The 18,749-nt window shown below is 36.9% G+C and overlaps 1 long non-coding RNA gene across 1 annotated transcript in view; it reads right to left on the bottom strand.

Moving 5' to 3' along the window:
* Positions 1 to 18,749, bottom strand: part of LOC105093855 (uncharacterized) — a 123,415-nt gene that overhangs the window by 103,629 nt on the left and 1,037 nt on the right. Inside the window, exon 2 of the long non-coding RNA XR_004139665.2 lies at positions 18,209 to 18,265. This is a non-coding gene — a long non-coding RNA (uncharacterized LOC105093855). The remainder of the gene's footprint in view (positions 1 to 18,208; positions 18,266 to 18,749) is intronic.

Here is an 18,749-nt window from a genome sequence, read left to right as displayed (position 1 = left end):
AGTGAGAAAGGATATGATCAAGGGAAAGAGTGTTACATCCTTTTTAAAAAATGCACATTTCTGTGCTGGAAAAAAAGGAAAGGGGCAGGACACATCCAGGTGTTCCAAAAAAGCAGTTTAGGTGGTGCCCATTTGAATGTGTGATGTGAACACAGTCAACAGCCAGCAGCATCACCAGATATGTCGCATGTGCTGAGTGTGCATCATCTACCAGGCACTGCACCAAAACACTCACATACATCATCCCATTCAATTACCACCATGAAGATATTAAATACAGCATTAACAAGTTCCACTAGGAAAGCTTATCAAAAAGGTCATGTTTTCTAACTGAGCTGTAGAAGAAAGTCTTGGTGCCATTTATGGGAAATGAAGGGATATATTTACAAAGTAACTGCCTCCAGAATAACTCCCTCTGAGAAAGTTCCCACGAGGCAGTTACTGGAGTAACTGGCAGTGCTGTTTGGAGTCAGAAGAAAGCCAATGATTCAGTAAGTTGAATCCTTCCATTGTGTGATTAACAAAGGCACAGAACGTTACACAGATTACCAAACTGCAGTGTGATCAGAGCAAAGCAATGCATCCTTAGCTGGAGAGCCTGGAGGGCTGGATGTATACCACCGTCCTGAGGAAAACCAGCTCACCTATAAAAATACTCCTTTAGAGCACAGCCCAGAAACAGGGTTTTCTTGTTGTTGCTGTTTGGTTTACTCACTATTTTTCCTTTATGACAGAGGTAAATCAATCATCATTTAAGTCCTTTTGTTATAACAAGGTGTACTTGACTCAGGTGACCCGTCTATATTTTTAAACAGTGTCATTGAGAAATACTCACCACAGAGATACCAATGAAAGATATACAGGTAATTCATAAGTCTCAGTCATCAAAAGCATTTATGTTCTGAAACCATAAATTTAAAAAAACTTCCTTATCATTGGAATGAGTTAATATATGGAAATGCAGCAAAGCAGAAAAGGTTAATAATAACAATAATAGGGGTGAGGGTAAAATTCAGTGGTAGAGCGCATGCTTAGCATGTACGAGGTCCTGGGTTCAATCACCAGTACCTCCATTAAAAAAAGAAGGAAAAAGAAATGCAATGTTCACTCTCAAAAATTTCCTGGTTTAGACAATAAATTTTGTATTAAAAATAAAATTACAATAACAATACTAAAAGCTATGAAAGCTATGGAATATTTCTTATATACGGGAGAAGTAGAAACAAATTCAATAAAATTTTAAGGACAGCCTAAAACCAAGAAAGTGAGCTTATGAAACAGTCTCTCATCAGGCTCGCTTTACTCAGAACATCAACATCCGTACAAACTCTATTCTTCCAGAATGCTGAGAGTTCTAAAAAACAAACCCCAAACTCAAGAGGTTAGTCTCACCTCATACCTCAGATATCACTTCACTCATCAGTGCACAGGGAATCTTGAAACATAATCTAAACAGAGACGGAGACACTAAAACATGGGGAATGAAATATGAGTCTTGACAATACTCATAGCATTCCAAAATTCACAAGAAAAAAATTACGCTGTGATGGGACTGACAAAGAATATATACATACACACACATACACACACCTATTTATTTGTGGCTTTAACACATACAGTAAAAAGATTTTACAGACAGATTTTTTTATTCTGTTCAACACACAGAGATGACTGAGGTACTCTATCTACCTCGCATCAATAAATAACATTAAATGAAGCAGGACTGATTCATGGCTGGCATAAATTTTTGCCATATTACTGTTTTCCATGGACATTGCTGCTTTAGTGTTCACTGTCTGATACCAACACACTCACCACAATCATATCCATAAACTAAATGACTACACACTCGGAATAGATGGCTGTTAGAAAATACTCACACTAATTGATAATGACATCATGCTGGTATGCACATTACAATGTAAATGAGGCTTCCAGACTCATTTATGGCTCTTTTATTCAAAGTTTAGTACTTATTACTTATTTTCATGGTTTAGGAGGTTCTTCTTAAGGCTGTGGGATTACTTATTCCTGCTGATTTGCCCCTTGGAATTGGACCAAGAGTACCAATTTTTAACTGTATTTTAAAACACATGCTTACCAGCAATGAAATAGAATTGAAATGTCTAATGGAAACCACATTACTGAAAGAAAACAAGCAAAGAGAGAAACTGATTAACAGATTTATCCAGGAAACCATTCGGCTTTATTAAAAATCTGAATTACACTTTGCATCAAAATAGAAGAGTTCGCATACTTTTGTCTGAGTATGTGTGAAGAGAAAGCATCCAAATGAACACTTTAATGATATATTTTGAAAGCTGGTTTAAAATCCATATCCAACACACATCTGTAAGCTTCAGTGACTTCTCGGGGTCATATGAAAGATCTAGGAATAAGATGCAGAGCTCTGAACTTCCCCTCAAGTGTTTGTAAAACTGAGCCAGATTTAGCAAAACCTGGAAAGAAAACAATGCTTGATATAATGTCCAACTTTTCTTTGGCTCCTATTTGTGATGATTCACAGCAAGACCACATGGTTTCCCGATGTCTCAACTCCTTTTTCTAAGAGCTCATGTTTCCAGAGCTGCTATGATTCTCCTTAACACTAGGTAGTATAGAGGAAAATTAAAGAAATGCAGAGTTGGGGCCCTGAAGGAGATGCAGAAAATACTTTTTTTCTTTTTCTTTAAGTTGTAGAAAGCTCATCACCTTATTTGGTAGTCAATTTTAAGTGCAAGATGTCTGACTTTTGCTGAGTTTAACCTATTTATAAAAGCATTCCCCTATGTTTAAAATAATTGCATCTTACATATATAAATCATAGCATGTAACTCATGGCCTAGATATTGTTCACCTATTACACTATTTGTGATGAAGGTGCAAGAAAACTTCATGTGTTCTCAACTTCAAAGAGCTGAAGAAGTTTTTAAAAAAATTAATATAAGGTCTACCAAAAATTAATATAATGGAAGAGGAGAAAACACTTCACTACCGAAAATAATTTACTGAGACGTAAAATTAGGATCAGCAATGACGGGAACATTAAGAGAAGAAGACTGTGATGATCTCACCAAGTGATATCACTGTAGTCATTTTTCAGCGCAGTAGTAATTTGGCAGAGGGATGGTCTGACAGTAGCTCTACATTTTGCTTAGCTGAGAGCTTCCCTTGTAGCATAATACATCACGGAATTGAAAGCATTCAGCTTTGTTTTGCAATTCACAATTCAGCCCAGGTGGGCCACTATTACACAATAACTGTGCAGCTGTTAGTATCATTGCCTAAATTGCCCTTCCTTTTTAAAAATTTACAGTATAATCTGCTCAACCAATAGATACTAATGTCCAAAAGCTCAGCTCTTATTTACCATTTACTCCCTATAAAAGGTCCAAAATAACTAACAAATCATTCTCAAAGGAATTCCAATTATGCTGCTTGTTCCCTTAAAGAGTATAAAGGAGTAAAATGTCAGCATTGTGTGTTAGAAATAAAGTACTCACAACACCTGCTAACAATACGTACTGTATAAAGCACTTAGCCTGTAATGCGCTTCTGGAAATCACTTCAGAAATTTACAAACATAATTTTTGGCCTATCTTCCCAACATTGTAAAGTCTCTACCATATGCTACAATTTTTATCTGAATTGCCTGATTCGCTATTCCTGATGTTTACAGAGAGGGAGGGTTTTCACAGACGCATAGGTTATGTCAAATACATAGATTTTTGTTTGTTAATACTCATAAAAATTAAAAGCTTCTGCTGAAACTTTCTGATCCCAATGAAATTGTTCATTTATTTAACTGATGATGTTTGTCTCCATTTAAGAGCTGTTGAGCACATCCAAAGATCTTTGTTCTGACAAAATGAGAAGCAGAACATGTGTTTACTCATTTGTTTTCAAGGCTTTTGAAACATTTTTTCTGGATGCCCTGAGTGCCTTCAGAGAGGACAATAAATTAAACAAATTAGAGCTGAGAACTGAAAGGTCAAACTCAAGTGTAGTCTATGACTTGATAATAGGTAGTTGCTAAAATAACAAATAGTCTCTATATTTCACTGGTGAGACTGACTACAAGCTAAAGAAGCTATTACCAACCCCAAACTTGGGTCCACTTGCTCACCCGCAATACAGCCAATCTACCTGATACTGGAGTGTGGTGAAGCAAAGTGCAGAGGGTATTACAGGTCACCAGACTGGGAGTCCGGGATCACTAATGCTCAAAAAGCCCCAGCTCCCAATGGGTTTCAGCAAAGCATCTTGAAAGGCAAAGCTGGGGAAGGAAGTCCCAGGGTACATCATTGGCTGGTGCACAATTCTCTGGTTGATGGTGAGGTAACAGGGCAGTGTCACAGGGGTTAACATTATCAATCTTTAGACTTTAATAGGTCTGGGGGCTACCCTGGCCATCAAGTAGTTAATTACTTCCACTTGGTGGGGGTTTTAGCATCTGTAAAAACATTCAGGAAATGTGCATCAGATACAACTATCCAGGAACTTCAGAGAGGAGCTACAGCAGAGGATATGGGGGAGAAGTCTGGTCCCATAGGGTTCCAGCTAGGTTATAACACCCCTTTTCTTCAATACGCCTCAATCCTGAGGGAAACAGGGGAGATGGCCTCTCTACTTCCTGCTGAACCAGGATGAAGTCAGTTTTTCAGGATTAGAGGAGAGAAAGTCACCAATTTTCATTTCAAAGAATCCTTGAGTCTTAAGCTGAGCATCAATATTTTGTATTGTGAAAACATTACCTCTGTTTTTGATGGCTTTGTCATAGCACCAGAACATTTAAAAATTAGTAAACATATAACAATTAGGATAATGATCAAAATGCACCCTTGTAATATTTCCCAAAGGAATCTTCCTATTCCAGAGAGCAACCAGAACAGTAAGTTACGAAGTTAGTCCTCTCTATGAATATCTTATCACCAAGCAGCCCTTTGAATTGTTCTATTTATTTGGGTTTCAATTTCTCCAGCGATAATAATATATATCTAAAGAATCTAATACCATCTTCTGGGAGATTATAGCTTGAGCTGTCTTTTTAAAAATATATTTTTATTGAAGTATACTCAGTTTACAGTGTTGTGTCAATTTCTGGTGTACAGCACAATACTTCAGTCATATAGGAACATACATAAATTCATTTTCATATTCTTTTTCATTGAGCTGTCTTGTTTGTCACTACGATTCCTAAAATAAGAGAAAGGTTTCATGGTTACAAGAGACCTTCAGACAAAAAGGCTGCAATTGGCAGCTGCTCGTAGGTATGTTTTGAGATGGCTAGTGGTGTCCTTAAATTTGATACAGTTCTGAAAATTCAAATTCTCAGCAATATATGAATGTGTCTGAAATTACATCTACCATGGCCACCTAGTTTTATCTTGGAGGTCTGAACAATAGCTACTCCATTTTGACTCCTAAATCCATTTCCCTCCTCAATGGCCAAGCAGATGGGCAATGTATGTTTAATAAGACACAAGTTTGTCAAAAATATCAAAAAGTTCCAAAACACTTGGTCAAATAGGATCATAGGTCACTGTGATTGTTTATTCATTTAACCAAAGTGACAAAAGATTTCAAAAGCAAACACAGAGCACTTAAAGGCAAGGAAGTTCATATAAAAACTTATCAAAAACAGCATTCTAAGAAAACTTTGTTCTCTTAACAGAAAGGAACCAAATCTAGTCCTCCATCAGCCACTTTTAATAACAAAATCCAATTGCCTCATTACATTGACTCTAATTCCAGCCCAACCATGCACAATACTCCTTTCTTGGGCTCCTTTCCTACAAACCTTCCATAACTTTCTGTATCCTTATTAGCTTCTCCCTTATTTTTCCATCCAGAACAACCAGCTCCAGGATAAACTTACCCTTTTCTTTTCCTTTGATAAAAAATGTGTCTTTCACACCGTCTGAATACACACAACCTAACTTCCAGGCATACAGAAATGTTTTCCTTATTACTTTGATAGCTTTAATTACAAGTATTATCATTTTAACCCCTAAGATACTTAACCTCTAGCAAACACCAAGAAGCAAGCAACTGTAAACTGTCATACCAGCACTTCCTGATTGGAACTTAAGAACATATTCCATAACCTCTATTTGAAATCACTGAAACGTTCAATGAATTTAACTTAGCAAAACTCAAGTAACCAAAAATCTGGAGAAAGTATTTTAGATAAACATCCCAATACCTAATTATTCCTAAAAGAGTTCACCTAAAAACTCTTATCTCATTTATTTTATGACTTATAAAATTTATACCAATTTTTTCTTTGCTGACAAACTCAGCAACATAAATAACATGAACTTACTGGACTTTAGTAACCCTAGGTACAGTAAAAGTAAGACATGTCTCAGATAGACATGATACTATACATAGAAAATTGTAAAGACACCACCAGAAAACTACTAGAGGTCAATGAATTTGGCAAAATTGCAGGATACAAAATTAATATACAGAAATCTATTGCATTTCTATACACTAACAATAAACTATCAGAAAGAGAAATTAAGGAAACAATCCCATTTACCATTGCATCAGAAAAAATAAAATACCTAGGAATAAACCTACCCAGGAGGCAAAAAAGTGTTCTTCAAAAAATTTTAGACACTGATGAAAGAAACTGAAGACGACACAAACAGATGGAAAGACACTCTTTTTCCTTGTATTGGAAGACTCAGTCTTGTTAAAATGACCATATTACCCAAGGCAGCATACAGATTCAATTCAATCCCTATCAAAATAACAATGGCATTTTTCACAGAATAAGAATAGTTTTAAAATTTATAAGGAAACACTCAAGACCCTTAATAGCTAAAACAATCTTGAGAAATAATAGAACTGGAGGAATCACACTCCCTGACTTCTGACTATTCTACAAAGTTACAGTAGTCAAGACAATATGGTACTGGCACAAAAACAGACCCACAGACCAATAGAACAGGACAGAAAGTCCAAAAATAATCCCACACACTTATGGTCAAATTAATCTACGTCAAAGGAGGCAAGAATATACAATGGAGAAAAGACAGTCTCTTCAACAAGTGGTGCTGGGAAAACTGGACAGCCACATATAAACAAATGAAATTAGAACAGTTTCTAACACCATATACAAAAATAAACTCAAAATGGATAAAGACCTAAATGTAAGACCAGATACTATCAAACTCCTAGAGGAAAACAGAGGCAGAACACTCTAACATAAATCAGAGCAGTATTTTTTTGGATCTGTCTCCTGAAGTAAAGGAAATAAAAGCAAAAATAAACAAATGGGACCTAATTAAAGGTTTTGCACAGGAAAGCACACCACCAACAAAATTAAAAGACACCCTACTAAATGGGGAAAAATATTTGAAAATGATATGACCACTAAGGGGTTAATATGCAACATATATAAACAGCTCATACAACTCAATGTCAAAAAAACAAATAATCTGATAAAAAAAAATGGCAGAAAAACTGAATAGACATTTTTCCAACAAGGAAATGCAGATGGCCAATAGGCACAGGAAAAAATGCTCAACATTGCTAATTATCAGGGAAAAGCAAATCAAAACCACAATGAGATATTACCTCACACCTGTCAGAATTGTTTTCATCAAAAAGACCACAAATTACAAATGTTGGCAAGGATGTGAAGAAAAGGGAACCCTTGTACATTGGTGGTGGGAATGTAAACTGGTGCAGTCACTGTGGAAAATAGTGTGGAGATTCCTCAAAAAAATCTAAAAATCAAACTACCATATGAACCAGAAATTCCACTCCTGGGTATTTATCTGAAAAAAACAAAAACACTTATTCAAAAAGATATATTCAACCCAACGTTAATAGCAGTATTATTTAGAGTTGCCAAGATGTGGAAGCAACCTAAGTGTCCATCAAAAGGTTATTGGATAAAAAACATGTGTATGTGTGTATATATATAGTAATAGACAATAGTAAATATTATTCACTCACATTCACATGCCTTATTTTCAGAGGCATATGAATCAGCATTCAAGTTACTAGGACCCTTTAAGAAAAGTAAAAACCAGAAAGAGAGAACAGGATTTGTAGTTAGATACTGAGACATTTACACACACACACACACCCCAAGATAAAAGCCAAACCAAATCCAAAATGCTCACTTTGACAGAACTATTAGGGGTCATTGTTCTCTAGATCTCAGTGAGTACTGAGGCCAGTGTTACAATAAAAAAAACATCATTTTCTTTTATATATGGGAACATAGCTCAAGATCTCCCAGTTCTGCAGAATAAACTCTAGAGGACCTACAAGATGGAACAGAGCTCTGAACATCCATACTTAATTATTCATGGCTGGTGTTGTCAAGTATCAAGCAAACAAACCAGCGCAATGCAAACCTGTCTCACAGTTCCCTAGCCCCAGAAAGGGAGATTCCCAACCAATGCATTGTCTGTCAGAGATGAAGCCACATGACCATGTTTGAGTCCAGAGGGGAGAACCCCAACCAATGCTCCATCAGAGACGAAGCCAAAATGACTTAGTCCAAAGGGGAAAATCCAACCAATGCTCCACTATAGGCAAACCCAGTGCAATGGGGAAGAATCCTCGGGAGTTCTCACACGTGAGCTCCGTTACTCACCAAAGACGGCTCACTGTCCGCCGCGAGTGCCTTGTTTCCTTCACCACAAAAATCAAAAATGCCTTGGGCAGCAATGCCTGGCTGGAAGCACACTGTTAGGCCATCCTTGAGACAAAGGCAGTTTAGGAAGCTGTTCAGCAGGCGCCAGGGGCCGCCATGAAATGCCACAGCCGAGATGTCCACTTGGAACTGGGCCCCATATTGGGTGCCAAAATTGTTACCGAACCAAACTTGAGTCCATTCGCCCACAGGCAGTAAAGCCAATCTACTGACATTGGGTTGTGGTCAAAGAAACTGCAGCACTTATTACAGAACTCCAGACTGAGAGCTCGGGACAACTAACGCTCAAAAAACTCAGCGGGCGACGCAAAGCATTTTTAAAGGCAAGGTGGGGGAGGGGAGTCCCAGGGTTTGTGATTGGCCAGTGCACAGTTCTCTGATTGGTTAGTGGTGAGGTAACAGGGCGGAGTCACAGTGGTTAACCTTTAATAATCCTCAGGTTCTCAGTAGGTCTGGGGGCTATGTGCTCTTAGTCATCAAGCAGTTAATTCCTTCCATTTGGTGGGGGTTTTACCATCTGCAAAACAACTCACGACATGTGTATCAGATACTATTATCTAGGTACTTCAGAGAGGAGCTTAATAAAGCAGAGGGTGTGGGGGAGGGGTCTGTCCTGGGAAGTTACAAAGTCTTTGCCAATATATACGCTCTCTCAACTGCAGTATTTGGTCTTTTTGGCTACTTTAGTGGGATTTATCAGAAGGGGAACATGTTTCTCATCAAATTTCTATAATATCATATTTAAAATTAGTTCAGAAACAAATTTACTCAGCCTCATCCCACATAAGCATCTTTTAGTGCTCACACTGTCCAGGTGGGCTTAATATCTTTTTTCTGACTGAAGTAAGCTTTCCCTCTGACATGAGGATTTCTACTCCAAAGTGTTTTACTAACAAGTCTATGAACATACCTGACACAGTTTATGACAATAATCTCAATGGGCAATTTCTCAGTTTGTGTTATTAAAAAGTTACTGATCTGTTGTTTTCTGCTTCTTTAAAACAACTTTTATTCATTAATTATTTATTTTATATATATATGAAATGTGTTTGCTTCCCGAAGGACTTCTAGGCTTATGCATAAAATGTAAACTAATTCAGCAACTAAAATCCCTCTTAAACTATAATGAAATTACCAAGTTAATGAAGCGATGTAATCAAACCAGAGTTAATAAATATGTGTGGCCTTAATAGATGCCATAAGAACAAATGTCAATAGATATTGACAATTTGCTATGTGAAAGCATGACATTTATTATGTTTATACTCACGTTGTCACACATCTATTTTTTTATGGTCCAGCTATACTGAGTGCATTGGAAGCACAATATTGAGCTCTATGGAAATAAAAGAAATAAACAATTTTCCACTTTCCAAAAGTAAGTTATCTTGGATTTTAAAAAATAGCACACATTTAAAGTTCACCAGAGGGGTTAGTCCACCAAAATACACACCCTGTCATTAGCACACAGTGTGAAAATGTGCCTTTAAAGCTGATACAAAAACAGGAGTCTGGAAGAGAGGTTTTTAGTTATAAACATACTAGATGGTGTTTGTTGCACTTCTTTGTGTCTTTTATTTGTCAGTGGGGAAAATAAACTCATGGGAGTCTGCTCTTCGCATGGAAGTGCATAATCTCTGGAGCAGACATGGCTCTTAACTTCTCCTAAAAGCTCCTTATCAACATCTGCTTGCACAGCACATATTTCAGATTCTGAATTCAAGAATGAAAGTGCCCCCCAAACTGATTGCAGAGTATATGGACCCTTTTACTCAAATGTGCTTTACCAAATTCTGCCTAATCCCTAAATGAGATGAAGTAAAAGGTGCAAGGACTTCACACAATCAGCCACATCGCATTTGGATCTCATTGTACATAAGCTTCTTGTTTATATATTCAGAGGAACAGTGATAAACTGCCAGAAAACAGAGATGTGGTTTTTACTTTGATTAAAAAATATTAAAAATCACATTATTGATTTACTGTTTTCATTAACAACCCTGAAATGCTTTGAGCTTTCTCTTACAAAAATTTTTGGTGACTAAGCCAATGTTTTGGAAACAGGATTTGGGCAATGGAAACAGAATATTTTTCAAGAGAAGATATGAGAAATTTTTTATGAAGAATCACACTCCAGAAGCTTTGTGCACAATGGTTTGTGAGTAATGCAATTTAAAAAAAAATCTTTTTTTTTTAAACTTTGGTTGGTAGTTGTTGCAATGGAGTGACAGATACATAGAGGTTCATTATACTATTCTCTATGCTGTTGTGTAAGTTTGAAATTTTCTATTAAAAAGTAAAACATAGTGTTGCCTATTTTTACAGAAAATTTGCAAAGGACAAATAGGCAAAAAAAGAGAAATCACCCAACATTACATATTTTAGTGAACATTCCTCTAGTTCTTTTACTAAATATATATACAATATAATGCATAATACATATTATATTATACATATATATTAGTATATGTGCACAAACAGATCCATAAATGACTGTCGTGCTGTATATATCCTACTTTGTACTGTACTTTCTTTTAATTCATCCTGAACAATTTCTCAAACATGATACTTTATAACCATACAGAATTTCATTTTATTTTATCTTTCCTTGATTTCTTTTATCTTCCTCCATTATTTGACATTCCTTTATTTCTCTCCTCTTACCCCACAATTATAAACAATGTTGTACCAAAACTATAAATGAGTTTTTTCAGATATTTATATCTGTAGGATCCATTTCTAAAAATGTAATTTCCAAGGAGTATGCAAATCTTTATATTTTTATGCATAATGTCATATGAACATCCAGAAATGTTATTAATTCACATGTCCCCAAGAAGTACTTGATAGTGTGTACTGATACAATTCTTGAATTTTGATCAGCAAGAGGGGTTGTGATTATTTTAACTTGCATTTCTTTCGTCATTAATGAGATTGAACCTCTTTCATGTGTCTCTTTTCATTACAGCTTCTTCTTTTGAGTTGTACCTGTGTATATCCTTGTCTATTTTTCTACTTGGCACCCTTTTGTTTTTCTTATTACCTCACATCTATTTCAATAATTCCACTAATTCAATATAAAATAAATTTTGGGTTAATATTTTATCTCTTAATCTTTCCACATGAAGACATGGTTTCCACATAAATGAAACCATTTTCAACATATTAATCACCCACTGAAGACAATTCATTCAAGTGGCTAAAGCAACAATTATGGAAATAATATGATTGTCTGCTTCTCATATTCCTAGCAAGAAACAATGTACATTCTGCCTAGATAAGAAGGTAAACTTTAGGTGTAAGTCACCAAGTGAGTTGAGGGGTGAGAGGTAAAGTTTGGAGACCTGTGGACATAGCAGTGGCAATCGTGAATTCAAGTGAATTATCCCTTTACCACCAACACCCCAGCAATAGCCTCCCTCCAAGTTCAGTCACCTAAAGTCAATGACGGAGTAATGAAATTGTGAAGGTTTTTATACTATTCTAGTTCCTGAATGGCACAATTATATAGATTAAAATAGGTGAAATATTTATATTCACAGAAGGAGCAATATTTCCTGGTTTCATTTAGGGCAAATGTGGGCACAATCTATGTTATTTCCTAATACTCCAGGTAATTGTCATTTTATTTTTTTATTTTTTATTTTTTAGGTAATTGTCATTTTAGAAACTACTTCCATGTTTATATCAATGGATTTCAACCTGTACTTCTCCCTTGCTAAATTTTTAAAAATTAAGATTCAATGTGTAAATAGGTAAAAGTGCTATATTATTTACATAAATGTATATGTATAGTCTATTTTAACAGTATTTATTATAACTATAAACATATTTACTTATTTTAACATGTATTTGTTTATAACTATAAAAACTAACATAATGAGACTATTTCAGCCATGTCAGTCTCAATATTGAATTTATTCCAAAATTCTGACTTGGTTTCACAATATTAAAAAAAACCTGATCTGCATAAGTAATTGCAAATGGCAGGTTAAAAAACAAACAAACAAACAAACAAACAAACTTTCCTGTAGTCTCAGGATATTCTTCATTTAAGTAATTCAGAGCTTAAAATTAAATCAACCTTTAGTTGCTAACTATATCTCAATTATAAGTCAGGCAAAAAGCATCTAAACCTAACCATTGGTGCTAGAATTACCTTTCACATGATGTTATATAAGCACGTTATAGTTTCTCTTTTTAACAGGTTGTCAATGATTCTACTATGATGAGAACGTGTAATCAGGCAGACATGTGTGAGCCTACCCTGTGCTACAATGAGCTGTTCTACAATTTTATGTTGAAAAGACCTGCTAACACTTGAATTTTTTTAATCATGCAAGATTTAAACATTCCTGGCCAATGAAACATTTGCACAATGTTCAAATATATGCACAGAAGTGGAAAAAAATTTGCACATATGCAAAAAGAACCTAACCCTCAGTTTAGCAGGTTGAGAACCTCCAATATGTTAACATGTGAATTATGATATATTTGAGTGCATGTTTCTAAACTGAGTTTGAAAGATATGGCTAATGATAGATGTTTCAAAAAACTAATGTCAAATCAAATTTCGCTGCAACCTCTGAACACAGTTAGTAAACCACTGCTCTGAGACACAGTACAGTCTGGCACAACTTGGGCCCTTAATCAGACAGTCCTGAATTTAAATTCTATAGCCTCCACTACATAGCTGTGTTATACAGGGTAAATAATTAACTTCTATCAGCTTCAGTGAACATGTCTGTTACGAAATTTAAATAAGATAACGCACATAAAGCAGTTAGCCAGAATGCTAGTTATGACAATGGTGATGATAAGCTTGCTAAATTGTCATCTTTTTTCCAAATTGACCATCTTACTTAAAACTTCGACATGCACAGAGTCTCCCAACTCCACACTTCTGATCCCCCTTCAAGCTGCTCAATTTTTTTCCTTAGCTCTTACCACTTCCTAAAAAACTATTAATCATCAATCAGTGGGATATGATTTCCAGTTAAAGAAGCATCACATACAATATCAAGCTCTTTGCAGATCTTAAGTTCTGAGATTTGCATAGACCAAAAGCCTTCCAAAATGCTAATTAGTGAGTTCTTATATCTTGAAATGGAATCTAGGTTTACTACCATATTTGAGTGGAGTTTTTGAGGAGAGAGTTTTTGTTTTTTATTTTTTCTGTTTAGTCTTCTCCTTGATCTCCTATAACTCAAATACAATGATATAAAATTAAAAACACATAAATACTATGATATAAAGTCAATATAGCTTATGTTACATAAGGGAATAAGGAAGGAAAGAAAACACACACATAATCATAACAGGACAAGGAGAAAATACTCATGACTATTATAGCTGTGGTTTCGGTAAATGGTCAGTGATCGTGGTATTTATGTCTTCTTCCACTAACCATTATGTATTCACTTTGCCTTCAGCAAGCACCTCAGCTAGTCATGGGTTTTTACCCAACAGGGTCACCTAAACCTTCATTCCTGAAGAATCTGCCATTAGTAGTCCTGCCTGAATTGGGCTTCTGTAGTTTTCTATTGACCTTATCACAAGGCATGGTAATACTGACAGAGACCCTAAGGGGTCTCCTATGTACCAGACACACTCTTCTTTACCTCCATCGTGGAGCAGTAGCCCAATTTCCCCTTGGTAGTCAGGATCAATCACCCCAGCCAACACCATAACTCCTTTCTTTGCCTGTTGATTTAGGGGTATGGGGTTCAAAGTGGCTAGGTGGCAATCTTGAACACCCAGTTCACTTGGATCATTGTTGTGTCTCCTGGTAGCAGCATTCCTCCCTCTGGAACTAAGACCTCTAAGCTAACAGAGCATAAGGACATGGGAACAGGAAGCAAAATTTTGCTAGGGGGTCACTAGGGTAGTAATAGGTGTGCCACTGCCATATCCACTCCTTGATTCCTGGCCCAACGAATCCTGACTGTGGGAGAAATAGCACCATATACTGGATGCTGATTCAGAGTGGGTACAACCTTCTGGGTAACCTTGCCCCAGCCCTGCAAGGTAGTGTCATCTAGCTGGCACTGTAACTGAGTCTTCAAGAGGCCATTCCACTGTTCCATCAAGCCAGCTACTTCAGGACAAGGGAGGAGTATGGTAAGACCAGTGAATCCATGAGCACGGGCCTTCTGCTGCATTTCCTTTGCTATGAAGTAAGTTCCTCAACCAAAAGCAATTCTGTGTGGAATACCGTGACAGTGGATTTTGATGATTAAATGAGATAATGTATGTTATTTTCCTTCCCTAGAATCATAAACATGCACACACAACAATGATGTTTAATAACAGTAATACTGTGTATTTGCCAGAGTGAACATTTCAGACAATGAATGCTTTGGGAAATTATTTCATAACAGAATTTTCAGAGATGAAGTTTCCTTAGAGATTACCTAATGACTTTCCAATTTTTAAAGCTCAAAATCCTCCCTTCTAACAAAATTCACAAGAAAGCTATTATGTAAAGCAGGTAAAATTAGTCTTGCTATATTTAAAAGTGGAGTTGGGTGGGAGGTAGTACAGAGAAGGGGGCAATGTTTGCTCAGTCAAGGCACTTCCCAGAATCCCCCAGGATAAGTTTTCTCAAAAATATATTCAAAGAGCAATGCAGCCCCCTGCCATTAATTAAGAGGAACCCAGTCACTTTTAGGCAGTTTTAGAAGGAAAAAAAAATCAATGAAATTGTTTTGATCATTCCTATTTCACAAATGTGAAATTTGGGATGAATTTTGATTTTTACAAAAATTCTTTATGGCTAACTCAAATCAGATGTTTAAAGATTCTGCTTGCACCTCAGGAATTTGGGTCAGTCCACCTGGACTAACAGTCTGGAAACAGGGTGCAGTTTTTTGTCAGCTGAAGCATTTTCACTTAATATGTGTATCATTGCTCGGGTTTATTAATTTGTTGTTTACATTAAACTACCAGTCCCCAAATATGGACTGATGACTCCAAAGTAGTCCACTGAGGTGTAAAAGGAGTAAAAATATTAACATAAATACTCCAATAAAGAACAATTTGTAAATAAAAATAATTAACAAAACCTGTATGCAAATACAGATTATAAATCTAAATGCTCTGGGGCAAGTGAATCTGTGAAAGACGTGCATTCTCACCAGCATACTCCCCTGCCAGGTGTGTCCCTCCTGGTTGCCAGGTAAATTCCACAACATCACAAGGCATAGGGGAGATTTTATCAGGAAAGGTCAAACCGTCAAGGCTGGGATCAGCAAGAAGATAAGAGGAAGGCACTGGTCCTCCTTCAGACCTCCCACCCTCTTTATCCATGGAGACAGATGCCAGGGCCCAGGTGATCTGTTATTTTGCCTTCGATAGGGGCAGGTTGTAAAGAAGTCTTACCAAGCCTAGGACAGGCAGCTGCCCAGGACATGGACAGCACAGCTCCTGTAGGTAGTTACAATCCCTCCTGCCTGCCATCAGTCCTAAGGTGCTGCCCCTCCAGGTGGAGAATGGGTGGGGGTGGGATACAGTCCTACCTAGATCACTGTTTAAGGTCACTTACAAACAGTCCTGCTCACTGCACAACTAAGTGGTGGATGGCAATGGTGTTGAACAAGCCAGACTTGGGCTTCCTTGTTAAATGTTTGTTAAATGATGTCAGTCAAGGTACCAACAGGAAACAGATGACATGAAGGTGGGAACTGAGGAAACTTTGGTAAAGGAACTAGGTATAAACATGTGAGCAGACATCAGGGAAAGCAACAGGGGATGGCGAAGCATCCTGAGGCTTGAGGGCACCACAGGCCTGAGGGGAGATGCAGGCGCTGAGGGACAGGCTGTAGCCGTCAAGGCCTTTGGTGTAGGAACCCAGCTGCTCCCACCCTGTAATTCTGCAGCGAGGAAGCAGGAGAATAAACGACCCTGACCTCATTCTCCTCCTGCTGGTGTTCCCATCGGCCAAACCCAACCACAAGTCTGAAGGCGAGAAACACGGTGAAATCTAGTAATGGGTCAGCCTGCCAGGGCACAAGGCCACGTGGAGAAGGCAGACAGTGGATACGAGGGGCAAAAAGGGAATGTCCACGCACCAAGGAAGACGGTACTCAGGGGCAGCCCTTGAGAGGACAGCTGTAGGAGAGCAAAGGAGCTGAGAGACTGATTACAGGGCATGGAGTGGTTAAGGAGAGATGATGAGTAAGAATACCTTTTTTAAAAAAGTTGATCAGGAAGAAAAGGAACAAGTTACAAAACTATCTTAAAGAGATCTCTGTATGAGGAAGAGTATTTTCTGATTTGGAAAAAGGACAGAATTTTCATCTGCAGAGCGTGAGGATCCACTGTAAAGGGAAAAACTGGAGAAAGAAAAAATAACAGATATGCCACAATGGGAGAATATAGAATTTTGAAGACAAGTGCAGTATTATATGAACAATGTCAAAATTGTACAACTGTTTCTTGGAAATCATTACAGTCCCCTCCCCCCGCCAATAATAATTAGTTGTAGAATGCTTTCTACTGCAGTAGGTTTACTATGCCATCTTTTAAAAGTGTTTTATTAAGGTTAGATTTTTAAATGTTCTCACCTATGACTTAAAGCACTTGTTGAAAGGAGACCAGATTTGGGGATTAGGTAAAGGTTAAGAAAACTAAATATATTTCAAAATTGATTAGCTACTGGAATACTTTCTTTGTGAAAAATTAAATATATAACAAAGAGTGAAAGCAATTATTCACAAACTAAAATGTGTTTATATTTTTTCTTTCTATATCTAATAATTAAAGGTACTTTAAGGCTAATATACAACATGTTATCTAAATTCCATCTCCAGGACTTTGTGGTCTCAGAACTAACTAAAGGACAAACTGGAATCTTTGCAGCCTGAGCCTCTTAAGACTAACACAAGTGTCACTTAATAGATTGAAGACCTCAGGAATCAGTGTTAGTATTACAAATACGTTATTCACCTCATTGGTGACATTATTTCATTTATTGTTAAAGAACTTCTTTCATACTTAAAATAAGACTCAGTAACACATGAATCATGAGGAGTGGAGTAGAAATACTTCCTCACCCTAAGAAGACAGCTGAAATCTTACTGTCAGTGTTCACTGCCTTACATTGCCACCCTAGACCGTCAGTACTGATCATAAAATGATCTAGCCCTTTCTAAACATACCTTTGGTGTGGTTCATTTTAAACATCCAATACTTCAATGGGTAAAATGATGAAAACGTCCCTCTTGAAGAAAATCTGATTCCATTTGCAGAATCTGCTACTCGTAGGTGTGTAGGTGTGTAGACTGGAGTACTTTCATTAGGACAGGGGCCAATCCAATTGAGCAAATAATAGTATCAAGCTACCCCATATTTCACTGTGATGTGCTAAAAGTCAGAGGTCTTTTAAAAAAAGTAATTGTAAACTACAAGACCCCTATGTTTCCTTTTCTCCACCAGCCCTAAAACAAACCAAGATAACAAATGGAATTTTGCAGGCTTTGGTTAGAAGCCTTTATCTTCAAGAGACTTGAGAAGGAAGACTTCACTGACCTTTCATGTAAGAAAGCATGTCACCCACTGAGATTTGTCTTTCTTGTTGGCACCTCCCTACAAAAGAAGTGAGAGACTAAAATCAGCTTCACTTGTGCAAATTAAAAGTAACCTTCAGGCTAATGGGTTTTCAACACCACTCCTTAATGAGCAAAAAAACTGTGCCCCATAAAATTATCTCCTCAAAACTAACTTCTCCAACAAATTACAACATTAAATACAGTAAAACTGAAATTCCTACAAAACAGTTACCTCCTCCCTGAGGTAGCCCTCTGGCCTGCTAGAACTGATTCCATCTTTAATAGAGACCTCTATCTGGTTCTGGGATCCAAAATGGAAAAGGGGTGCAGAAAATGTAGAACTGTCAAAGAAATGGCAGGACAATTAAAGGCCAGAAGAATAAATCAGATCTTTGAGAAAACTAGAGCTACAGTTTAGGGAAATAAATGCTTTAGCAATTTACCAAAGGCTAAATTAAAAGAAAGTGACCCATTGTTTTCAATTTCAATGAAACCAGTTTCTTTAGGTGAAAATATCAAAG

This window comes from Camelus dromedarius, chromosome 8 (genome assembly GCF_036321535.1).
Source record: "Camelus dromedarius isolate mCamDro1 chromosome 8, mCamDro1.pat, whole genome shotgun sequence".
Lineage (NCBI taxonomy): Eukaryota > Metazoa > Chordata > Mammalia > Artiodactyla > Camelidae > Camelus > Camelus dromedarius.
This window is presented reverse-complemented; position numbering and strand designations above follow the sequence as displayed.